This window comes from Macaca mulatta, chromosome 3 (genome assembly GCF_049350105.2).
Source record: "Macaca mulatta isolate MMU2019108-1 chromosome 3, T2T-MMU8v2.0, whole genome shotgun sequence".
Classification (NCBI taxonomy): Eukaryota; Metazoa; Chordata; class Mammalia; order Primates; family Cercopithecidae; genus Macaca; species Macaca mulatta.
The window spans coordinates 120,693,778-120,720,875 of NC_133408.1; the positions used below are offsets into that span (position 1 = coordinate 120,693,778).

General features: G+C 36.2%; 1 protein-coding gene across 2 annotated transcripts in view; it reads right to left on the bottom strand.

Annotated features, from left to right (window-relative positions):
- Positions 1-27,098, bottom strand: part of UMAD1 (UBAP1-MVB12-associated (UMA) domain containing 1) — a 234,666-nt gene that overhangs the window by 46,013 nt on the left and 161,555 nt on the right. The window lies entirely within an intron of this gene.

The window sequence follows — 27,098 nt, forward strand, 5'->3', positions numbered from 1 at the left end:
TTACAAACATTAATTAATCTCACAATACTCCCACGAGGTATGAAAGGCGATTATCCCAACGGTGTCAATGAAGAAATACAGCAAAGTTAGGTAATTGTCAAAAAGCCACAAAGGGAATCAGAGCTCCCAGTTCCAGGCTCTCAACGCTGACTCAGGTCACCAGGAGGTTCAATGGGGAGCTTGGTTCACATAATCAACAAAAAAGAGCCTAAAAACAACACAAAACTAAGTAATCCAATTTCAGAAGAGTAAAAAGTGGCCTGTGATTTAGAGGCCACTTTGATTTCTTTCATTGAAAGGTATCCAGAAAGACAGGCTCAAGAATGGAGCTAACAAATAGAACTTGGTTCCTTAGTTTGATTTTATGATCAAGTATTTCAGATAATTTTTAAGAGTACAGAGAATTGATATGATGCATCACCAATGAATGGTACTTTCAAAAATATATAACAAGAATGCATTTCTGTAAGAGATAGATACTTATAATATCCCAGTGACAGCAGCTGTTTAAGATGAGGACTTGCTGAACACAAAAATATGGGAAAGAGGCTAAAACAGAGTAAAACTAATGTCACCTTAACTGTAACTCTTGAGGATTTACATTAAATTAACAGTCAGGAGAATCTAATTAATACTAGCCAAGAATATCTAACTTCATACAAATAATTTTCCTTATAAATGCATAAGCATATCATTAGTATTTGTTGTAATATTATCTTCTTTAAGAATCAGAGAAATACAAGAATTTATTTTTATCAATAAAATACACATTTTAAGGACTGGTATATTTTTTATAATTAAAAAATATTCTGGTAGCCACATGAGGAAATGTTTGGGTGATTTGTTTATTCATAAAAACTAATGACATATTTTTCTATGCAAATACTTAAAAAGATGTGAAGATAAAAACAGGCTTCAATTTAATGCACTTCGCTTATCCAGTACTGAAAGATACAAGATGGGCAAGTAAAGATTCCTGCTTTCATAGAACTTACAGTCTATGTGTTTATTTATATTGACTCAAAACCCTGCTGTATCTCTTCTTACAAAGGTTCTGAGGCAATATCTGACATTAGAATAAAGAAAACCATTGAAATAGAAAGCCTGGGACAAGGAAAATGAACCAGAACATGCTGAAGGTAAGAATCAGTATGACTGTGCTTTCCACACTTCGAAGTTGGCTCACAGTTTTTGGGCACCCAGAGCATAGAAGAAAAACACACATTAAAAGAAAGAAAGAAACGAAACCAAAAAGGGAAAAGAAACATATAAAAGAGAGATACCAAAACATATAATTTTTTACCTAACAGAGGTAAAAAATCAATATAATATGAAAGTGCTTCAAGCAGAGAAGGAACTTCTGATGGGAGAACCTGGAAAGGCTCCTGGGAAAACAGTCACATTGTAGGCTGGAAATGAAGGGCAGAGCTAACCTCCAGAGCAGCTGCTACAGTCTCTAACCACAGTAGATCGACAAATAATAGCTTTTATTATTATTACTGAATGTCGGATCTCATTCATCCATTTTAACCAACCAGCAACTATCAAACATCCAAAAACACTGGCCAGGTTGTAAATTCAAATGAATCCTGGGAAAATATTTTGAAACTGATGAAAGGTTTTCATAAGTATTTTTGCAAACAAGATGGTAGTGGTGAATGGCAAAGAGTCTCTTTCATTCCACAAACTTTTTAAATATTATCCAATAACCTGACATATTCAAAAGAAGAAAAAGACTTTGAAAATGGTCTTACAGTGGCTTCTTGAGTAACCGTTTGCCAAACAAAAGTCATCTATAACATTTGGGTTAAAAAGTGATTCTATGAACAACCCGTAAGAAGAGGGGTTAAACATATTTATATATTTCCAATTTCATGTACATGTGAACTGGAGTTTTTGCTACTGGTAGTAATTTTCATTAAAAGGCAGAATTGTCTTACTGGAGGTAGAACTTCATCTTTGTCTTAAACGACATGCCATTGAGCCAAATACTCCTTTACTACTGACTGACCACAAAATGTTCCATTTTGTCCACTGAAGAACTTAATTTGTTTACTATTAAGTAATGAACTAGAAGTTATATCTTACTATTACTTCTAGTTCATTATGCATTTAAAATTTTTAATATCACTGTATTTTCTCAAAAGTTATTTTCAGTTGGCAAGTAAAATCAACTTTACATATATAATATTGGCATAAAATTTCCTCTTCAAATATATGCATTGAAACATGGGGCAATTTTAAAACTGTGGATAAATAATACTTCAAAATACTAAAAACATTTTAAAAATACATCAGATATATAGTACTACAAATATCCTAAAATAATAGGTGGCACAAGTTGAATACAGGGGGGACTGTCCTCTGCCATTCTCGTTTGCCTGCCAAATCTATTAATCTACCTTTTGCAGACCTTCCTTGGCCACTGCAGCAACAGCAATTACTCTTTGTATCTGGAGTTTTTCCTATAGAATTTAGTCGATACTATGTGGTTTAATTTTTGCCACATGATTAACATAAAATCATATGCTATAACATTCCATTATTTAAATTTTCATGTGATATATATACACACACACACACACCCATATATATATCCTGGACTGTGACACTGATGAAACACTTCAGGGGAAAAAGAATTAATCCATCTCCTTTGGCACTGAGCATAGCACTATGCAAATGGGACACACTATAAATATTTTCTGAATAGACTTATAATTCCTTATAATTCATTAAAGTAATTGCATCTTAAGGAATGATCTCTAAACATTAGCAAAAATAAACTAAATTTTAGTTCTAATTATTTTGAATTGAATGATTCATAAAGGCAAAGATAATGGTTGACCCGAATTTGAATTGTTGTAAGATTAGTAGTTGTGTATTGGTGGACATTTCTTCTTCTTTAATTACAGGTAAGTATGGTGATGGGGTGGCAATGTGCCTAGCTAACAACATTTCTGAGCCTTCCTTGCTGATAGATATAGTCAATGAGAAACAAATGAAAGTTGTTGTATGGGGCTTTCAGAAAATTCCTTAAAGAGGGGTGGGTTTTACCCTAGTCCCCTCCTGCTATGGTTGAAGATGCAGTGACCATCTTGTAATCTAGAGGCAACCTGATATATAGAAGTCACACATCTAATAAACAGCATGGGTAGACTAGCTACCCAAGTGAAAAATCAAGAACCATTTTTCTATTCACCAATTGAGGTGAAAGAAATAATAAACGGTGGTAAGTGAGCAGCTAACGCACAGGACTAGTTTAACACGATGGAATTTACCTAAAGTTTTACCAAGTGGACTGTTGATCCACTCAGGCACTCAAACATTTCTCAAGTGCTTGTTATTTGTGAGACTTAGTACTAGATACTAGAGAATTGAAATGATGATGATTGTGTCCTATCTTCAAAAATTAAAGGTGGTGACGCAGAAAGAGAAAAAGTTGAGGAAACTGACAGTATCATGGAGCCACTATATCAGCCCTCAATTGCCTAACTTGAGACATTTCTAGATAAAGAAAAACAAACTCCTGTTTTGTTAAGGCCACCAGTTCAGGAATATCCATTACTTTCAGTCAAATGCATTTCTGATTCATCCATGTACACACAGTCAGCCCTCTGTATCCTTAGGTTCAATATCCATGGATTCAACCAATCACTGATCAAAAGTATTAGAAAAAAAAAATACAACAATAAAGTACAATTTTGAAAACACTGTGTCATAACAACTATTTATATAGCATTTACATTATATCAACTTTTACAAGTAATCTAAAGATGACTTAAAGTATATGAAAGATGTGTGAAGTTATATTCGTATACTGTATCCATTTTATACCTGAGACTTCAGCACCCTCAGATTTTAGTATCTACAGAGGTCATGGAACCAATCCCCTATATACTGAGGGACAATTATACATGTATAGGCACCGCCTAGGGAATCCTATTTAAGTGATGATTAAGAGGTCCTCAGCTTTTTCACAAACACCTTTTTCCTTGGTACTGTAAAGTGTATATTTGTTATAAAATATATCATGCCAATATTATTCATTCTTTGGAAATAGAGTGATATGGTTTGGCTATGTTCCCACCCAAATCTCATCTTGAATTCCCACATGTTGTGGGAGGAGGCAGGGCTTTCCCGTGCTGCTCTCATGATAGTGAATAAGTCTCATGAGATCTGATGGTTTTAAAAATGGGAGTTTCCCTGCACAAGCTCTCTCTCTTTGCCTGCTGCCATCCATGTAAGATGTGGCTTGCTCCTCCTTGCCTTCCACCATGATTGTGAGGCCTTCCCAACTTAACTTTCAGTTAAGAACTGAAAGTCCTTAAACCTCTTCCTTTTGTAAATTGCCCAGTCTCAGGTATGTCTTTATCAGCAGCATGAAAATGGACGAATACATATGGATTTAAAGTTTCTGTAAAACTGTAAATGCTATCTGAGAAGAGTTACACTTTAACCTGTCAATATAATTGACTATCTCACTGTAGTGATGGGTAGGCCCTGAGAGGATGGAACACAAGATATTAATGGAAAAGTTTTCCTGTAGGAAGATTACACTTCCTCCCAATTCCTACCCACTCTATTCCCATCCCTAATATATTGACAGGTGGCCTTAGGGGTCAAGAATATAAAAACTGAAAGGAGAGATACAGACCTGAATGGAAAGAGTGCCAAAGGAAAACTTACATCTCTGTTACATAATGCTACCCATGACCACCCCTCTATATAGGCCTACTTTATTTATTCTACAAAAAAACAAAAACAAAAACAAAAAACAGTTAACTGATAAACAGCATGGGTGGACTAGCTATCCTGGTGAAAAATCAAGAGCCATTTTTCTATTCACCAATTGATGTGAAAGAAATGACAAATGGTGGTAAGTGAATGGCTAACGCACAGGATCAGTTTAACAGGCTGAAATTTACCTAAGTTGACAGTTGATCCACTCAGGCACTCAAACATTTCTCAAGTGCTTGTAACTTGTGAGTTAGTACTAGATAGTAGAGATTCGAAATGATAATGATAGTGTCCTATCTTCAAAAATCTCCCAAACTTCTACTGGTGATTGTCATGTAAATAAACCATGGGAAAACATTGTGAAGTATGTGGTACCACAAGTGTATACAAAAGCTGAAGTAGGATAGCAGAATTCATTCTAAGGATGATGAAGAGTGGTTACAGAAAGTCTCACACAGGGAATGTTACCTAAACAGGATTTTCCAGGATGATAGGATTTTGCTATGGAGATAAAAAAGGATATGCATTCCAGTCAAAGGGAACAATGAACAAAACCTGATGATATGAATGTTTGATGTATGACAAATATTTGTTATTGCTGTAGCACTGAGCACTGACGAAGAAGTAAAAGAAGGGGTATTTAATTTGAACACAGATCCGGGAGGGTGCTGTATGCCATGCTAATCCGTGTGGACTTTATCTGATGAGTAGTTACTGAAGGTGAGCCAGGGGTAAGACTTGGAAGATTTGGAATGGAGGGAGGCTAGAGGAAGGAATATCACCTGAAAAGCCTTAGTAATAATCCAGATGACAAAGGATGAGGACATGAAAGTTATAAGTGGTTCCTCTCTGGTTCTGTGGAGCGGAGGGCAAGGTGGGAGGTTGGGGAGGGAAAGGAAAGGAAGGTTAAAAATCATTCAGCTCATGGTAATGTTTGTTTTTTGGAATAGTCACTTTTTACCCACTTCCCCTCAACATTGTTTACAAGGCACCCAGGAAATGCACGTTCTCTATGAATTCACTCTTTCAAAGTTTTTCGTCTGGGATTACACTGCTAGGGATTTAATAGTAAATGAACTCAAAATAGAGGTGAGAAGGAGAAGCTGAAGCTTTTTGCTGTAGGCATCTTCTTAGCTTTAAAAATCAATATTATCACTTTGTAAGAAAGCATTTTTCACCTAAAGGGAATGGAGAGGGGATGCATTAGATTTGTTATATTGAAATCTGTCTTTAAATCATCTTTAATACCATCTTTAGACATATTATTGTGAAAATTATCTAGAAATATATACACTAATAAGGTTTTTAAAAATAAAAAAGAAAGCATTTTCTCTTTTCTTAAAAATGAAAAGTAGGCAAGATGTGAATAGAGTCTGCCCAATTCCCAATTCCTAGCTCCCAAAAACCATGTGGACAAATGAGAAAGCATACCTGAGGCACTTTGGGCTTAAAAAAAAATTGGGGGCCGGGCGCGGTGGCTCAAGCCTGTAATCCCAGCACTTTGGGAGGCCGAGGCGGGTGGATCACGAGGTCAGGAGATCGAGACCATCCTGGCTAACATGGTGAAACCCCGTCTCTACTAAAAATACAAAAAACTAGCCGGGCGTGGTGGCGGGCGCCTGTAGTCCCAGCTACTCGGAGGCTGAGGCAGGAGAATGGCGTGAACCTGGGAGGCGGAGCTTGCAGTGAGCCGAGATCGCACCACTGCACTACTCCAGCCTGGGTGACACAGCGCGAGACTCCGTCTCAAAAAAAAAAAAAAAAAAAAAAAAAATTGGGGAAACAGAGTGCAGGAAGGCCAAGCATCACATTTGCCAGACTTGGGAGTTCTTTGAGTTAGTAAGAAAGTTGAGTTATGGTGGGGGTTGCCGGATTAAATATAGATAACTTTTTTTGGTCTAAGTATAACCCAAATATTGCACAGGACAAACATACTAAAAAATTATTTGTTGTTTATCTGAAACACAAATTTAACTGGGCATCTAGTAATTGTATTTGCTAAATCTGGCAATCATAGTTAAGGGAAAAAACTAGCTGAATTAATGATCTATTTATCTTTTCGGGGGTGACATGTTGGCTTCCTTTATGTAATAAGGAGTGTTATTAACTACATATTAGGGGATTATGAAGCACAACAATATAAAACTGTGAGCTTAAATGACTAATAAATTATAAAAACTTTCCCAACAACACTGGGATCTCATCTTTTAAATACTGTGCTCTGTATAAAACATCAAGGGAGGAGCACTCCTAATTAATAAAACAGATTAACACCTTAAAGAAAGAATAAATGATGTTCATTGACATGTTATTAGTACTATAACCTCACAGACAAGGATTCTGAAAAGCAAACAGCCCACAAAAATATAGAGGCATGAAAATTTTTCTAAACACATGTCACCTAAAAAAAATTTATTGTTAACAAAGCATACTTTCATTATAAATGACAGAGAAGACAACAAAAAAAAGTTTTTCATCTTCACAGAGGTCTTACTAATAATATGTCTTCAACTGATTGCTAGAAACAGAGGATGACAGGGGCATCTCTGGAATCCAAGCAAGGTAGAAAGCCCAACTGTTCAAATCTAGGAATTTTTCTGTATTTACACTAAAGCATTATGGCTATTTCTTATGCACTTTAAGCTTACTTTTATTACTTCCAGAACCCTTTTCTCATTGTGGCGCAGATCTAAACTAAGAGCTACTTACAGGGTGGATGGATACCAAGTAGTCTGTGTGCTGGTGGGATACAGACCTCCACCTTGCATGCATATCAGCTGGAGAAAAAGAGCCCTTATTAATCAAATTTAAAAAGCGCTCTCTCATTTCATGCTAATTGTATGGTCCTTTGCATGATATACAAAAGATTGCCCAAGATGAAAGACATGAAAAAGAAAATGATCAGGCTCGGGGTTTTTTTTTTTTTTTTTTTTTTTGGAATAAGATTAACTTATTACCTTTTCAGGGAAAGTAGATGACTAATTCAAATATTACACTTATCTTCACAGACTGACCTTACAGATTTCATTATTATCAGCAACTGCCTCTCTCTTCCTCATACAGTGTGACTTCATTGTACTATTCTCAGTGCGCCCAAACCCTTTAAGTTGGTATCAAACAATACATACATTAAAAATTTTAAATAAAGTACACAGAGATTTGTATCCAAGTTTTTCACAGGTAAATTGCTAAAACCCGCTGGAAAAGAGAGGCTATTAATAAAGGCTTGCTTCCCAGTTCCTACAATATGTAGTTTTTACTTTGGCTGATATATAAAAGCACATCAAAAACTCATTTTTGTTTACTAATAAGTAATAATAATGTAATATTACAGTAATATGTAATAATAAGGGATAGACCATTACTTAAGGGTTGTAAATAGGATGGTAAACCATGATAATTTATGACATAATTTATGGGACAGAGTAAACTATGAATTGGGTCTCTTTAAACCAATTTAGATTTATGTTACCATAACATCAACTGAATACTAACAACCACATAAAAGCCATCAGGGGAAGAGGCAGAAAGGAGAGAAACAGTAGGTACAGTTCACTCATTTGGCAGAACAACCACAAAGCAGTACTTAGCCTTCCATATCTATCGATTGCTATTAGTCAACTGAATCAGGACTGGCAATTTCAAAGAACAGCTGCTTCAACCTGGAGCCCTTGAAGAGACCAAAGAATAATTGGGCTTCTCAGATTTCCAAAGAATTAACTGTTCTGAAGTTAAAAACCAAATCATACAAGCTTTTAATATCTGATATTTACTGTACATATTAAGAATTTTTAAATCTATTAGAGTGGCATTGTCCAATAAATCGGTGAGGCGAAACACATATAATTATAAATTTTTTGACAGCCACATTAAGAAAGTTAAACAGGTGAAATTAACTTTAATAATCTTTTTAAAATCCAATATATCAAAAACATTATCATGGCAACATGTAACTAATATAAAATATTCAGATATTTTACAATATTTTTTTTCATACCAAGTCTTTGAATCCCAGCATGCATTTTACATTTGAATACAGACTAGTCACATTTCAAATGCTCAAGAGCCACAAGTGGCAAGTGGTGACTGCATTAGGCAGTGTGGTTAAAATTTCACAAAATGGGGGGTGGGGGAAAAGCTTTATTTTAATTACTACCTAATGTTTTCCTGCCAGTCAGATCTCAAGCCACTAGTGAAGTTACTTGTTCTTTTGTGTTCATGAACGCAGTAAGCTACAAAATACCAGAAAGCTATACCACTAAAAACAGGGATTGAATCCTAACAAAGTCAGGCTTAATTTTCATTAATAACAAGTACTTACATATTAAACTACTGTTTTCCTGGTTACTTTTCAGATTCTGCAACAAACTTCAGGAGTTTCAGTTTTTCTCTGAGGATCTAATTATCAGCCAAATCACCCAACATTCAGTGAAATATGCACATCTTTACTATTTGCTAAATATTTGAATAAAATAATATTTCAAAGTAATAAACTATGCAATTCCTAAATCCAAACTGGCTTATGACTAATTGGTAGGAATTGTAGATTTTCCTCATGAAAAGAGTTTGAAAAAATCAAGAAAAGAATAACTAAAAGCAAATGAGTACCAAAATACACTAAATTCCAGGCTAACAAGCTCTTTGGCCCTTATGAAACTACAAAAGACAGCTTAAAGGCTTGCATGCTAAACTGAGACCTGACAGGCCATTTTGAGGAGCTGAAGCATAGATGATCATTAGTAAAACGTAAGTGACAGAAAGGTGCCAGTATTCAATCCTCAAATCTGAATATTCAAAATTTAAAACACATAATATTTTAAAATAAATAAATGTTACTTCGTTTTTTGTTTCTCATTTATTGTTAGAAAATTTTAATTTCAAGCTTGAATTCTGAATTGACTGATACTGCCAGGCAATATATTTAGAAACCAAAAAGTCAGTGGAATTATAAATGCTATAATAAATACCTAAAAAGATCTTGAGATATAAGCTGAGTATTCATCTTAATCACTTATAATGAGATTAGGTAATTCAGTTAAACATGTCAGAAAATGAAACATTCTCGTATTACTATGCTTTAGTCTATAATTTATCTATAATTTAATCAATAATGCTCATAATATATCTTCCTCAGATCTCATACTCTCCTGTATCACCATCTTTCTGCATTAGTAACTCCTTAACCCTTAACTGAATTGAGGAAAAGCAGTGGTTAAAACTGATTCATTTGGTTAATTAATGTTTAGCCCTGTGATGCCCTAAAATTTGCCTGAGTGACAATTACCTCTAAAAGACATAGTTACAGCCTTCAGTCCCAAAGTTCAGTCATGGTCAATTGTTTTGCTTGATCTTGATATAATGAGTCTTAGAAGTATAACACAATTTTTTTCAACCACAAGTCTTTGGTAGAGTAATAACCCATACATTTTCAGACATGGAGAACAGAGTTTAACAGAGCCTTATCCAAAAATAGGTGTATAAGAAATATTTGGTGAAATAAATGGGATGGTCTGCTATTTCAACAATGTACCTGGATGAGAAGTTAGAGAACTGTATTAATAATTTATTAACCAAGCTGAACAGGTTTTAGTTAGGCAATGATAAAAATGCAAATACAAAGTTACTCATCAGATATTTTTGTGACCAAAAAAACCTTTTATCAGGATGTGAAGCCATTTTTCTTTCAGAGCAAAACTAAAACTATTTTTGTTGAAAGCAGAAAACACTGGTTTTGGTTCTCCATGTCAACAGGCATGGAAAAAACAAGTAATATACACATAGCTTTATCCAACTAAAAATGGCCCTCGTCTTTCAGATGTGATTCAGTGGCCCTTTTGCATATGTGTGATTTCTGCAGGCTCCCAGCATGTGCATAGCATACCTAAAGAGACCCTGCAGAAATCACACTTATGCAGCTCCCAAGAATCTTATATTCTTCTAGTAATTACCTACAACTTATCAGATATAGCATAATATAAACAACTGTTGAATGTTATTTGATACATCAAAAATCGGTGCTTAAAATTTTGAGAAGTAGTAATATATTCATGGTTTGAAGAAAATATTCAGATGCTTGTCATTTACTTATTTTGTCAAATTCTTAATTTTTGTGCAAGAAGGTCCTGTACTATGGAGGTAAAAAACATACACAAAAATACCCTTAGGAATCATTGCTTAAAAATAAGGGGAAAGGAGCAGGTATGGTGGTTCATGCCTGTAATCCCAGCACTTTCGAAGGCTGAGGTGGGTGGATCACTTGGGGTCAGAAGTTCGAGACCGGCCTAGCCAACATGGCAAAACCCCGTCTCTACTAAAAATACAAAAATTAGCTGGGTGTGGTGGCATGCACCTGTAATCCCAGCTACTCGGGAGGCTGAGGCAGGAGAATCACTTGGACTTGGGAGGTGGAGGTTGCAGTGAGCAGACATTGTGCTACGGCATTCCAGCCTGGGCAACAGAGCAAGACTCTATCTCAAAAAAAAAAAAAAAAAAAAAAAAGAGGAAAAAACCTGGGCAACATGGCAAAACCCTGTCTCTATAAAAAATACAAAAATTAGCATGTTTTCTTTATCCAGCCTTTCATTGATGGGCATGGAGGTTGATTCCATGTCTTTGCTATTGTGAATAGTGCTACAATGAACATATGTGTACATGTGTCTTTAAAACGAATGATTTATATTCCTTTGGGTATATACAGTAAAGGTATTGCTGGGTCAAATGGTATTTCTGTCTTTAGGTCTTTGAGGAATCAGCACTGTCTTCCACAATGGGTGAACTAATTCACACTCCCACCAACAGAATATAAGCATTCTCTTTTCTCCCCAACCTTGCCAGCATCTGTTATTTTTTTTACTTTTTATTAATAGCTATTCTGACTGATGTGAGATGGTATCTCATTGTGGTTTTGATTTGCATTTCACTAATGATCAGCGATGTTGAGCTTTTTTTCATATGATTGTTGGACTTCTTTTGCAAAGTGTCTGTGTGTATGTCTTCTTTTGCAAAGTGTCTGTTCGTGTGGTACACATACACCATGGAATACTATGTAGCCATAAAAAGGAATAAGACCATATCCTTTGCAGGGATATGGATGGAGCTGGAGGCCTTTATCCTTAGCAAACTAATGCAGGAGCAGAAAACCAAATACAGCACGTTCTCACTTACAAGTGGCCGTTAAAATGATGAGAACACATAGACACATAGAGGGGAACATCTGGGTCCTATCTGAGGGTGAAAGTGGGAGGAGGGAGAGAAGCAAAAAAAATAACTAAGTACTACTAGGCTTAATACCTGGGTGAAAAAATCTATACGGCATTTACCTATGTAACAAACGTGCACATTCTGTGCATGTACCTCTGAATCAGAAAGTTAAAAAAAAAAATTAGCTGAGCCTGGTGTCGCATGCCTATAGTCCCAGTGACTCGAGAGGCTGAGGTGAGAAGATCACCTGAGCCCAGGAGGTGCAGGTTGCAGTGAGCTGACATCATGCCACTGCACTCCAGCATGGGTGACAGAGTGAGACCTCGTCTCAAAAAAAAGGGGTGGGGGGAACATTTTGAAACATATAAAAAGTACCATTGAAAATATGTCTTTAGTCAGGAATGGATACAAAAACACATACAGAAAAGAAAATCCAAACACAGTTGAGATACAGAAAAGAAAATCCAAAATACAACTACGCTTTGAGGAAAGTCATAATACATAACAAATACAAAATCAACGTGGCAGGCTAAATTGGACAAGAAAGGCAAGAGTCACTTTAGGATTTGAGAATTAGAATCATCATTCAGTTGGTATAACAGGAATTATTAAACATAACCTGAAAAACTAACAGAAACTGTTAAGAACCTGGTGAGAATAATTCACTTCAGAGAGATGAAGTAATGTTTCAATTATATTCCCATTACTCTAGTACTGAAAGGTAAGGAGGTTATCCAAAGTTACAGCTTTTCATGGTTAAGAGTAATACTTAGATAACAAGTTCTTCTGTCTTTTGTCTAATCTGACTGTTTCTGCACACATCAAACATTAAATATTTATTGAGTGGCTGATGCATGCCATGCACAGGGAACAATGACAAGTCAACCCGAATCCCCACTTCATGGCACTCCTGGTCGCATGTACAAGGTATTAAGGGACCAGAGGGGAAACTAAATGGCATTGAAGATGGAAGATATTTGAGCAGGGGTTTGAAGGATGAACAGGAATTTGCTCAGTGAACACAAGAGTTATGGGATAAAGTTCTTCAGAGAAGTGACAGAAATTGCACAAACTCCAAGAGAAAGGAATATACTCAAGACATGGTAAGAAACTCTGTATGGTGACACAGAACAGACCTAAATGTTTACACAGAAGGGCAGGACCAGATCATGAAGGACCATGTATACACGGTGGACAAAAGTTACTGGATTTTATCCTACAGGCAGCTGAAGAGCCTCTGATGCCATCAAGTAAGGCAACTACATGATCAGATTTGTGGGTGAATGGATTGAATGAAGGTAGGACTGGACACTAAGGGCTATTACAAAAACTCTTTGTAATAATCCATGTGAAAGATAAGGCCAGAACCATTGTACCTGCAGTGGGGAGGTAGAGGAAAGCACAGCTAAGCAAGGTAGCCAGAGGAGGTAGAAACAAAGTGACTTGGTGATCAATTGGATTGAGAATGAAAGAGGAAGAAGTCAAGGATAATTCCCAGGCTTCTGACTTGAGAAGATACACCTCCATGCCAAGTCATTCTATCAGCTTTCCTTTTGGACTTTGGCTCACTCAGATTGGTCACTGCTGCTTTGCCACATTCTCTTTATCCCAAAGAATGTCCTTGAATGCTACTGACACTGGTGGCAGATATCCCAAGGCAGTCATTCCCACCTCCGAGTGGTGGTGATAAGACAGAAGCACCACTTCTTCCTCTCCCAGCCTCATCTCTACAGCCTTCAGCAACTAACAGCAGCAATCTTTTATAGAACACTCAGCTCTGCACACAAATCGTTGAAGTCAATATATAATTATTGTGGACTTCACAGGAGAAGGCTCTATGGAAAAGAGAAGCAAAGTGAAGCAGCAGGTTTCTGCAGTGTTATTTATATGGTGGAGACAGGGAAACGACATGATGCAAAGCATAAGTTTTGTGGTTAGTCAGGTGCAAGTCTGAATTCCAGTTCTATTAGTGTTACTGTTTTTTTGTGAACTTGGGAAATGGGTACTGTTGAGCCTTGGTTTCCTCCTCTATAAGATATATAGATAACATTGCCTACCTCGTCTGTAAAAGTTAATGAGTTAATACATGTAAAGGTCCTACCAGCATTGTGCTTAGCTTATTCAATATTTTTTTAAATTAATGTTCTTCTTTATTTCTTGTCCCACTATGACTACTCAAAGACTTCCTGCCCCCAAACAGAATCCAGTCACCACTAATGAATGCTTCTCTCTATTTGTCCTCTGGCCCCCACTGATATCTATTGTTGGACAAATGAAGCTTCTAAAAGCAAAATAGGTTGATATCTATGTCAGAGACCTCTTATAGTCCACCCAATATTCATCCTTCCTTTCATCTTTAATAGAATCCTGACTTTGCTAGGGGTAGCAAAGTACCAAGCTAAAGTAGGCTCCTTCTCAGGCTTCCTTGCCACTAGGGGTGGCCATATGTTACAATATGGCCAGTCAAACTCTGTTAGAGATTTTTTGAAAAGTTTCTGGATTCAGATACTTTTATTTTCCCTTTGCTGTTTTCCTCCTTCCTGCTTCCTGGAAAAGGGATATGATGGCTGGAGCGGCAATAGCTATCTTGCAACTATGAGGAACTATTGAACTTTGGCCTTAACATTCCTGAGCTGCTGAATCAACACTTTAACTACCTTCTGTGAGACTTCTTGTCATATGGGAAAAATTAAGCCCCAAATTAAACCACTGCCTTTTACTGTAACTCTCAATTGAGCATAATTCCTAAATGATTTAATCAATTCTACTCTACTCTGGCATGATTTTTAAGGCATTAACCATAATTTCCTTCCAATCTAAAAAGAAACTAACAGTTATTGAGTATCTAGTATACATCAGATACTGTGTATATAGACATACAAATAAGTATTACATATTGACTCACCAAATTCTTTTAGTAACCCTGCACAATAAGTGGTAAAGCCAGGATCTGAGCTATAAGTCTGTCTGATACAGTTCACATTCTTACAGCTATCCACACTACAGCAAGGGTTATGAAAATTTGCTACTATGGGGAACCATTACTCCCAAGACAATCTTTCTCTCGAAGTTAGAAAGGCACTTGTCCTACATCCTCTATACTGATATCCAAAATCCAACTAGCAAACCATCTAAAAAGCATATCTAGAGATTGAAAGTGTATGCAGAAGGGAGACCATGAAGTGGCTGATGTGACAAGCAGTGAGAGTTGCAGGTGCCTGCGGTACACCCTGCCCAAAAGCAGCTTGGCAAGGTTGATGACCCGGAAAGGAGGTTCCTTTCACCTGCACCTTCAAATCAATAAGGACCCCGAAGAAATCACATTACACTGGAGGTAAGTGTGTAGCTGACTGCCAGACTCCACCTGAGGCCTGGGAGAGGCAGGTTAAGGAAGGTACCCAATGTCACACACATTCTCACAGTCAAACCCCTATGTATGATTTTATCAGAGACTTTTGAAAAAGGAGCAAAAGATGATTAAAACGACAGGTTATGTATATCACTTACAACCTATTAAAATAAAAAGTACACTCTAAATATAAATATATTTTGTATAAGTATTACATAAATATACTTACATATAGGAATATATTTTAACCCTTTCCTCTACAAAATGAATCTGACGCAACTAACAAGACTCACAATAAATTTTAAAATTATGTCCAGGAAAAATATAGAACAGAAGCATCAGGTAAGAGGGAAATAAAGTATGCAGATGCATATCTCATAAAGTCTTAAATAGTTACTAAAACTGAACTGTAAATTTAGGTCTGAGTTTCCCCTTTGCCAATGGAAAATGGAAAATAAAAAGTTAGACACAAAATTTACAATGGCCATGAGAAAAAGAGACTATTACTGCCTCAGAAAAACAAAATATTTTGTTAGTATAAAAGCAATATGACAGTGGCTCACATCTGTAATCCCAGGACTTCAGAAGGCTGAGGCAGGCAGAGCACGAGGTCAAGAAATCGAGACCATCTTGGCCGACATGGTGAAACCCCATCTCTACCAAAAATACAAAAAAAATTAGCTGGGCTTGGTGGTGGGTGCCTGTAGTCCCAGCTACTTGGGAGGCTGAAGGAGGAGAATGGCTTGAACCTAGGAGGCAGAGGTTGCAGTGAGCTGAGATCACGCCACTGCACTCCAGCCTGGCAACAGAGTAAGACTCCATCTTAAAAAAAAAAAAAAATGTAGTATGAAATTAGAATACCTATGTGGGACTTCATATGGGAAACTATGTAATGTAGTAGACAATGCCTTAGTAACACCTCCATAATAAATATCACAGTATATTCCACACAACAGTTTCTCACTAAGTTATTCAATCAAACTGAACAACAGTATAAGGAAGGCAATCTGTGCAGGACTAAGGCAATGAGGTAGAAATATACAGCTCTCCAATGGGTTGGTTTGAGCTAGTCATAAATGCCAGAATATCTTGATGAACAAATAAACGGCATGTTCTTCAAACTATTTTCCAAGAGAAACCATCTTAAAAAGTAGGGTTATACAACCATTTACCGACTTTTCAGCTAAAAAGTTCTGAGAAAGTTTTCATATGCTTTTTATTAGTATAAATGGTACTTCAATATACTACCACTGTGCTCTTATGTGTAGCATGCACCAATCTTTTCTCCTTCTGCAAGTGGCATAAAAAGGCAGAAAAAGGGACTGGGCACGGTCACTCATGCCTGTAATCCCAGCACTTTGGGAGGCCGAGGCGGGCGGATCATGAGGTCAACAGTTCGAGACCAGCCTGGCCAATATGGTGAAACCCTATCTTTACCAAGAAATACAAAAATTAGCTATGCGTGGTGGCGCATGCCTGTAGTCCCAGCTACCTGGGAGGTTGAGGCAGGAGAATCACTTGAACTCAGGAGGCAGAGGTTGCAGTGAGCCAAGATCACATCACTGCACTCCAGCTTGGGCGACACAGTGAGACTCTGCCTCAAAAAATAAAAAAAGGCAGAAAAAAAATGTGGATTGCTGTTACTTTAAAAACAATTATAGCTTTTAGCTTTTATATTAGGAGGTTCTAATACATACATCTTTCTATTACATAACTAGTATCAGAGAAAGTTTATAAATTCACACCCATAATAATTTCTTAACTAATTTAAAAGGTGATGTGTGAAAGGTACTTTCCAAAGAGTATAACATCCCTAAAGTAGTTATCACATAGCCTTGTACAGACGAAAATTAATCTCAATTCTTGAATAGGGTAGAAAGAACACAGATGTTCATTAAAAACAAAGAAACCTGGCACACAGTAAGGAATGGGGCTGGCTACGCCTGGAGAGAAATGTAAAATCTATGTAAATTTTACTAAGCTTAACTAAAGCATAATTTTTTCCTATGTATTCATGCTGGTGCACTGATGTAGGGATGTTCACAAAAAGAATCCTCAGTAGGTACAAAGCGGAATATTCAGATAATGTCAGTTAGACCAGGTACATACTTGCATGTTACTTTTCCACTGCCTAAAGATTCAGATGAAATTTATCCTTCAAGAAGGAATCTCTAGTGATGGGAAGACATCATAAAAATGGCTGCCCTTTAACTTCAACTTTCTATAGTCTCAAGAAGTTACAATGGTAATATAAACCAAAGGAGGACAAAATAAGGACCATTTGCTACTAATTAAAAAACAGAGAATTTGGGGAAAAAAAAAAAAAAGATGGCTGTGTGAAATAGGGAACAGTTGTTCTCCCAACATGGACCTCTCACCCTGCTGATTTTATGGTTTTTAAAGCTATAAAAGTAGAAACTGGAAACAATGACAACAAGGTGACTACCAAAGTATAAACAGAGTATTATATATGGTTTTTTAAATAAGAATATCTGAGTTGAAGACAGAAAACTAGATTTGGTAAACAAAAAGCTAGCATTTCCACATTTTGATCCCTCCTTCTAAATATATATAATTAACACATGTGTACCTCCACGAAACTGCAGTAACAATGTTCCAGTTCTTTGATTCTAATTGCAATCAATTGTGATCAATCAACAGATGTGTTGGGCACTTAAAGTTACATAACTTTAACAAACAAAGATTGCTAAAGTTAAATAAATATCATTGTGGTCATTTTAAGCTACCTAACTTCGTCAAGCAGAGCTACAAAAGCAGCAGGTTAGCGGGTTTCTGGCAGGGAATAATTGGTGCTGAGCAACAGACTGTGTACATGAGCAGAAACATTGCATAAAACTCACATTACTGGCTTACCCACACCATATGTGCAGTTTGGATGGAAACAGGGTTGCTCTCATACACCTCACATGGTTTGGCCTCACTGGCTAGGGTGAATGAACATTATGTTTCAGTGTGCTAGTTAACCCCAATGCAAGCCAGAAGAAAGCACCAGAATTATGACTTTTCAGTTACAATTTTTCCAGCAAAAGTGAAGTTAGGATACAGGCATAGTGGTAACAAAAATGTACAAATTTGAAGTTACAAAAAAGACCTTCACAAACTTTGAGAAGCAGGCTGTAAGTTTATCTTGGCAGTGTTTTGGGTAAACAATCTATGCTAATCTTACTGTAAAATAAGTCAAGATTATAGACTAGAAGAAATAACAAGGTGAGCATTTTTAATTGTTCTCCACCAAATTTATCATTTCCCAAGACAAACACGCCTAGCAAGAGCAAGAATCTTTGAAGTAATTTTTGCAGCCTGACAATTTACCTGCAAGGACCATTGAACTTTCCCCACCCAACAGGCTATAAAGCTTGATTAATCAATGCCTAAAATCTCTTCATTAAGCAGCAGATTCCCATCTTCCTTTCTCCCCTATCAAAGCATTATTTTAAAGGTTGGCATTTTGTGGCAAAACCCCAATTCACTTTTCAAAGAGGTAAACAGCCATGACTTCCGGGCAGGGAGGGCGCTCAACACTGCATCTAATTCACTGACTTCATGGACTAAGAATTGAAGTTGAAGAAATCTTAGCAACATATCCTAAATCATACTTAGTGAGCAAAGGAGTCCAACAAAAGTGCACTTTCAATTTTGTGATATGACACAGCAATTCAGATGAAAATAAAGTTTGGAGAAATGCATTCTACAAAATCTTCTTACCAAAAGGTATGCTGCATAAGAGGATAAACACGTCAAAGAATTAAATTTACCTGTTCAAATGACACAGTGCAAGAATCTAACTATGCTTCATATCCCAAAGAAATCAGAAATTAGAAAGGGTTTTATATTAGGAAAAACAAAGAATGAACAAAAATCCTGGCAATTCTTTGATAAAATTATGTTCTCATCAACTAATTATCATAAAGCTAGAAATTCGTATCTTTAAATTAGGAGTCTCAGCATCACAGATAAAAAGAAAGAAGTGAGATGTTTAGACAAATATATGTCCAAGCCAGTAACCCATACACTTTTGTGGGGGAAAATAGGCCTTTATAAGTGATTCAATGACATTGACAGGTTGATTAATGAGAAAAGTTTGGGTCATGTGATTTCCAAAGAGATAGGAAGAACAACGTCCCAAATCACCTCACTCTTCTCCCTGCTGGAAAGGTCCCTGGGTGTCAGGGGACAGATGTTTTGACAAATCATGATCAGATGTAGTGCTCAGTGATCAACTAATTAAGAAACCTTAAACCTAAATGAGTCAAGGGAGGAAAGTGCCAACATATCGCCTTCATGATCATTCTCAATAGAGCGACTGTTTCACTGTTTTACTATCATACAAAATATTTCTTCTATTAAGCAAAAACTAAGACTGAGTGAATACGTTGTTTCCTCATCACCAACATTACTATCATTTAAAATATAAGATACATTCATTATAGACAAATTGGAAGATCAGAACACTGGAAAGAATGATTTAACCTATATAGCTATCATCCCAAATGTAATTACTCTTACTGTTTTTATGCATTACATCATCTTTTTCTGCATAGTTTTTATATAGCAGCAATCATACTGTGTATACAATTTTGTATACTTCATTTTAACTAAAATTATAAAACTAAGTACTATATCTGTATATTTTATTGAAAACTCATCATCAGTGTCATTTATAAAAACTGAAAAATATTGCACTGACTGAATATGCCATCTTTTTTGAGCATAAAACTTGTGGATTTAAAAGATTATTTTCTCAGAACAGAATCCTAAAAGTGGAATTGCTGTCAAAGTATATTAACATCTTTATGGCTCTTAATGCCAAAATGCCTTCCAAAAGTGGTTGTACCAATTTAAACTGCCTTCGATAGCAATATCCATTATATTTGTATTTGGACTATGAAGATCTTGTGAGAGTAAAGAGTTTCATAATCATCTTTGTACCCCTGATGCTTTAAATTAATATATGTATTATATACCATGTTGTGCTAAAAAAAGTCTTAAAACTGAAATCCTGGCATCCTCCAGAAGAATTGTTGCTATATTTGAAATTGTTCTTGAAAATCTCCCCCTCCAGTCTCCTTTTTTCTACACTTTGAGCCCCCAATTCCTTTCTACACAAAACCCAGTTTTTAATACAGTAATCTTATTCCATTCTTTAAGGAGTAGTAACCAAAGTCTGTATCACATGGGATTCACAAAGCTCAAGGATATTTTCATTCATTTCAATAACTATCTGAAATAAAAGCAACAAGGAAACGGGTCCCTACAGAATCTGAAGGCTCCTATAGCTCTATGAAAGATATAATGGATATATGAAAACATATCAGAAGAAAAGTGAACACATTTTATTAAAATGTGAATCTCATACCTTTTTCAGAAAATCAAATTTTAGGCTGAGGGAAAGGAGTGGGTAGGGAAAGGGAAGACGTTGATCAAAGGGGACAAAGTTTCAATAAGACAGGAAGAATAAGCTTTAGTAATCTAATGCACAGAATGGTAACTTTAATAAATAATAATACACTGTATACTCAAAATTGCTAAAAGAGATTTTAAATGTCTTTACCACAAAAAAAGACAAGCATGTAACGTGATAGATTTGTTAATTAGCCTGATTTAATCATTTCACCTTGTAAGCATGTATCAAAACATCACACTGTACCCCATAAATATATGCAATTATCACTTGTCCATTAAAAATAAAAGTTTAAAAAGGATTGAACAAAAGAATCAACTTTTCTCTAAATTACTGAACTATGAATTCTATAATGCAGCTTCATATACAATGCAGCTTCCATACCTAGCTCAAAAGAACTCAAGATTTTGTTTACAACTGTACAATATATTCCAAAGTGACCACGGTGTACTAAATTGAGAAGTGCGTTTGAAATTACCTGAATAAACAAAGTCCCTTAAATCCTTCCTTTACCTACTAGAAATATCATGCCCCTAACAATTTTAGCAAAACAGTTTTTATTGTTATTGCTACTACCTTAATTACTATTTTCGCGACTCTATTAAATTTGCTAGTACAAATTGGCCATAAGATTGTTTTATCTCTTCATTAAGAAATTTATATTAAATATGCAATAAGTTACTTTGGCTAACAGAAGTTGGGGGGAGATGTTAGTGCCAGTTTCTTAATATAAATAATTTTAGTGTCTTCTGTCAGTATAACCACAGGAGCATCTCAGTACCACCAGCTGATAATAATCTTTATAAATCCTACTTTGCAGCTCTACCATCTGTTAGTTATTATTTTATATGTGTCTCCATATGCATATGTGAATTCATTATCACTCAAGACAAATACACAAATGGAATTATGGTTTTGTGGGGAGCATTTTATTGGCTTGTTTTTGTATTTTATTATCTTTAAGCCACTAAGTAAATAAAAATAAGTAAATAAAAATATTCCTCAGTCTTTGAGATCAAAAATAAGTTCAAATTTTTAAAAAACTGCAGTTACGAATATAAGAAATTTAAGTTCAACCAACACTTAAAATAAACAACCTAAAAATATCAGCTAAAACTAGATTAAAATTCAGTCACCAAAATTAGACATAGTTATATTAAAAACTAAAACTAACACATTCTCAACTCCCAAAATACACCTAAAAGCCAAAAGAACAGGTCCGCTGGTAAATTATTAGCTAATATGGTTCCAGTTTTCACAATATAAAACACTTTCCAAGACTATAAATTTAAAAAGAATGACTACTTGCTTAAATGCAATGTTTATTCTCTTAAGAGATGAGTCATAATGGCAAAAACTCAAAACTGGGCCCTACAGGTTTATCTCCCTGAGCTGTAAGTTACGGGCTCCAAGACTAGTAGAACACAGTACAAGTAGATGCAACATTATTACAACTCACTATCAAAATTTACCCAGAAGGGCAAGAAGAAAAAAAGAAGACGAAAAGGATGTGGCTAATCCTTTAATTGGATAATTAGTTCGAATCGTAACTCTTCCCTCGAATATCAGAGTCGAATGATATTAATTTTAATAAGCCCAAACATAGATTTATACACGTTCACTCTCTCCATACCAAAAACATGGTAAATTTTGTTAAAAGTTACAAATGACTCTTCAAACACACAGTAATGCAAAACTTAGTAAAAATCACATTTTGATGATGAGTTTAGTGATATGTCTCCTAAAGTTACCCTATTTCAGATGATAATATCTTAGGATGATACATAGGAAACTATGATGTAGATGCAGTATTAATTAATTTATTATTGAGAGAAATCCCAAACTACCTAGAGAGGGAGAGTGAAGAAGAGACAAACAGTATTTCAGGAAGTACTGAAAACTTAGGATTTTTCTGGAGTGAATGCTGTATTATCATCACTTTCATGAACTGCAAAGTCCCTAAAATTACTTATTACAAATACACTGTTTTCCATAGACAATCATTTGTGTAAATGTGCTAAAATATCCCATAATCTAACTCTGTAAAAACTAACCTATTTGATGCCCAAACCAGATCTTATTTTTTAAATTCTATTCCATCTAAGTGTTAGAATTCCCATAATGTTGAGAGATGTACTTGAATAGAGAACACAGTTTTAAAATATACTTGGGCTATGAAGTGTAATGAAAAATATCACAGACACTTAACAAATATTTTAACTGTCATTAAAATTACAGTGTAGCATAGGCCGGGCTACATTCATTTTTTAACCCCTTATTACCAGTTATTGAGATTCATGTGTGTAAAGCAATTTCACATTAGGATTTGCTTCTGTATTTCTAAAATGTTCTTAATGAAGAATTTCATTTCCCAGGAACTTCTTAATCATAAAAAATTAATCATATAAATAGACAAAATTATTCATAGTTCAAAGCTCATCTAATGCATGATGCCTTTTTTGACTCCCCCGGACAATATCCTTCTTCCATCAAAATCTCATAGCTACCTTTGTAGTTATGAAGCAGAAGGAACTTATTTTATTTCACTTTACAGTATAGTGATTTGTTAAATTTTCCATGAACAGATTGAGAATTCCTGCATCAATAAGTCAGAGTCACTGAGTCTTACATATCTTTGTATCCTCCCTACCCCCATGTCTAACACAATCCCTTGAAACTAAGAGGCAATCTATATGTTTATCTGAACTTGCCAAAAGAAACTTCTTTTGGTATACTAAAAGCCACCTTCTCCAAAGGGTTCTTAGAAAAGTGAGTTATAGTTTGGCAACTACAAATGTTATTTTTAAGCTTTATGGAATCCATGCTAATTTACTAATTATGTTCTCATTATAGAGAGTATTTCAACATTGCTTATATAGTCATTAAAAATTAAAATAATTAGAATCTTTCCAGTTAGCACAATAGTTTGATTTCTTAATCAGATGTATATACATGTATTTAAAACTAACTGAAGGTATTAAACTTTTCCCTGCTAATGTAGTAAGAGTGCCAAAAATAATGTAAATTAACAGATTTTTTAATGGGTAACTCCAAAGGAATGCAAGAAAAAATTTTTGTGTGTGAGAAAAGATATAACTGTGTGTTTATCATGTAAAGTAGAAAACAGAATTTAATAAATATAAGTGGATTATTTATTTTTGATTTATCTATCCAGAAATCATTGACAGGGCATTTATGTTACATCACATATGTCTAACAGTGTGATAGTTGCTGAGGTCATAAAGCTAATTAAGCTATAGCCCCTGCCTTTCAAAAACCTGCACTATAGTGAACTCATAAAAAACAATATAAGCATTAAGAGGACATTGGGGTTGTCTCTGGCTGGGGGAGCAGAGAAAAGGGTTCACAAAGGAAGTGACATTAGAACAGGGTTCAAGGTTTAAGCTTCATTGTGCAGGTTTCAAGGGATTTTAGGGGGGAGCACGGAAGTAAATAAAAAACCCGCTGTTCTTTTTTAGAAAGATATTTGGGGAAGAAACTGCTCATCTAATAATAGTCTAGTGAACAGATGAGGACCTAGTTGGTGTAGGAGAAACTGCATTTGGAAGGTATTTGGTAGGCAGAAACATTAGGACTTGGTTATAGATTTAATGAGGGGGTGAGAATAAGGAGCCAAAATGACATTTAGGCCTTTAACCTGGCAGATGGACAAAGACATTAAATAAAATCTAAATGATCAGTTAGCAAGTATTTATTGGGTAACTTTTGTGTACCAGACACTATTCTAGACATACAATGTCTGTTTTCATTCTAGTCAGGAGAAGCAGATAGCAAATGAATAATCCGAGATAGTGATAAGTGTGATGAAGAAAATAAGACAGAGTTATGTGACAGTGACTGGGGGAAGGGACACATTAGCTGAGGTAGTCATGAAAAGTGACACTTGAATGATAAGGAGGAAGCCAAGTGAAGCTCTGGTTAAAAAAAAGACTAGCAAATACAAAGCCTGAGATAGGAAAGGTCTTAACATCATCTAGAGACAGAACGGCAGGCGCAGGCGGCTGGTGGATGGGGATGGGAATGGGGAGAAAAATGAGATTAGAGAGAGTATGGAGTTCCTTGTGGCCCACTGCAAGGAGCTTAGCATTTATTCTAGTTACAGTAGATAGTCAGAGCTTTTAAGCCAAGGAGGATGTGATCTGACATATTTCTGTCTGCTATGTGGAGAATGGGCTGAAGGAGACAGAATGGGGGCCTGGTAAAAGGGGTGGCTTAGACTGTTCTAACAGTGATGACGTTGAGAAGCAGTCACATTCCGTATATAGAGGGCAAGATGGCAGGACGTGCTGATAGACTGGATGTGCAGTGTGAGGGAAAGAGAGGAGCCAAGGGTACCTAAGGGGGTTTGGTTCTAAATCACTATACAGATAGAGGGTGGTGATATGAAACAGGGATGATTAAAACTTGGGCACAGAGAGGCTTCAGGGTGGTGGGGCCAGGTATCAATAGTTCTTCCATGGTTAAGGAAAGGCTAAACTGTGTAGAAATGTGTAAGTGAAATGTTACACAGGCAGCTGGGTATAGAGTCTAGAACTCAGGGGAGAGGTCTAGGTAGAGACATGTTCTAGGAGTCATCAACTTCTACACAAAATTTAAATCTAGGAGGCTGGATAAGACTCATTTTTACTATATCAAGCAAGTGTATGAAGGGTAGAGAGTGTTCAGCAGTGTTTTCACTTTTTGTTTTGTTTTGTTTTGTTTTTTTGAGATGAAGTCTGGCTCTGTCGCCCAGGCTGGAGTGCAGTGGTGCGATCTCAGCTCACTGCAACCCCCGCCTCCCGGGTTCAAGCAATTCTCGTGCATCAGCCTCCCAAGTAGCTGGGACTCTAGGCACAGGCCACCACACCCGGTTAATTTTTTGTATTTTTAGTAGAGACAGGATTTCACCATGTTAGCCAGAATGGTCTCAATCTCCTGACCTCATGATCTGGCTGCCTCAGCCTCCCAAAGTGTTGGGATTACAGGTGTAAGCCACCGTGCCCGGCCTCATTTTTGTATTTTAAAGGGGAGGAATAACAAATCCCATGTTAGATGCTTACTGTCAAGGTAAATTACTATCTGGCTTTTCTGTGGCAAAACATATATAGTCTCTAAAAGTATTTTATTATTTTCCTCTTGCATTGCGATTTAACCCTGAGGTCTCATTTATAGTCTCCCACTCCACTTTTCTTCTTTCCTACATTAGTGAGCTCTCTGATAGCAAACACTGTCCTCTCTTTGCTCAGCCGTTACTTGAATAGAAGACACTTTTGAAGTATCTGTTACTGCATGAGTATATACATCCAGCCTTAATGATTAACAATTGACTATATTAATAGAGAGACTAGAAAGTAGCACAATAATGAATTTGTTTCAAAGCTCTGTGGATTGTAACCTTAAAAGCGTTTTTTCTTAAGAATTAGTCTTGGAATTCCTTCTATCAATGAATCAACTTTGAAAAATAGTCAAGTTCTGCAGACATTTCCAATGAATCACACAACTAAGTGCTATGGTCTGAATGCTTTGTGTCCCTCCAAAATTCGTATGTTGAAACCTAATCCCCAAGGCAACTGTATTAGGGGGTGGGAGGGGAGAGCCCACATTAATGGGATTAGTGCCCTTATAAGGGGCTGAAGAAACTAGAGTGCTCCCTTTATCACGTGAGGACACAGTCAGAGTGCAAACCAAAAAAAACGGGCCCTCACCAGACACAAATCTGACAGCACCTTGACCTTGGCCTTTCCAGCCTCCAGAACTAAAGAAATAAATTTCTGTTGTTCATAAGGTATCCAATTTATGGTATTTTGCTGTAGCAGTCCATATAAAAGAAGACAATAAGCAACTAAACTCAAGTAATCATGGATGATTTTTGAACCATCCTGGTAGTTATTACCCAAATCCCAAACATATCAACTTTTATTTCCTATCAGAGATGCTACTTATGGTCAGCACTCACTACATGTTTCTGCTGCCCAGGCTGGCAGCCTTGAATACCTGGGCTCAAGCAATTCTCCCACCTTAGTCTTTTGAGTAGCTGGGACTACAGGCATGTGCCACCATGCCCAGCTAATTTTTGTATTTTTAGTAGAGACGGGGTTTCACCATGTTGGCCAGGATGGTCTCAATCTCTTGACCTGCCCGCCTCAGCCTCCCAAAGTGCTGGGATTACAGGTGTGAGCCACTGCGCCCGGCTGAATGGATTATTTTTAAGCCTTTCTCTACAAGTTTATGTACTGCCTATTTATTGAAATGTATTAGTAAATAATCACTCAATTAAAAATAGTTTAAATGTTTTAACTTAAGGACTTGATTTCTGTTTTGTTTTGTTTTTAACAGAAAGTTTTCATTTCCAGCACTTAAAAAGTTTAGCACTTGGGAAGGCACTCCCTG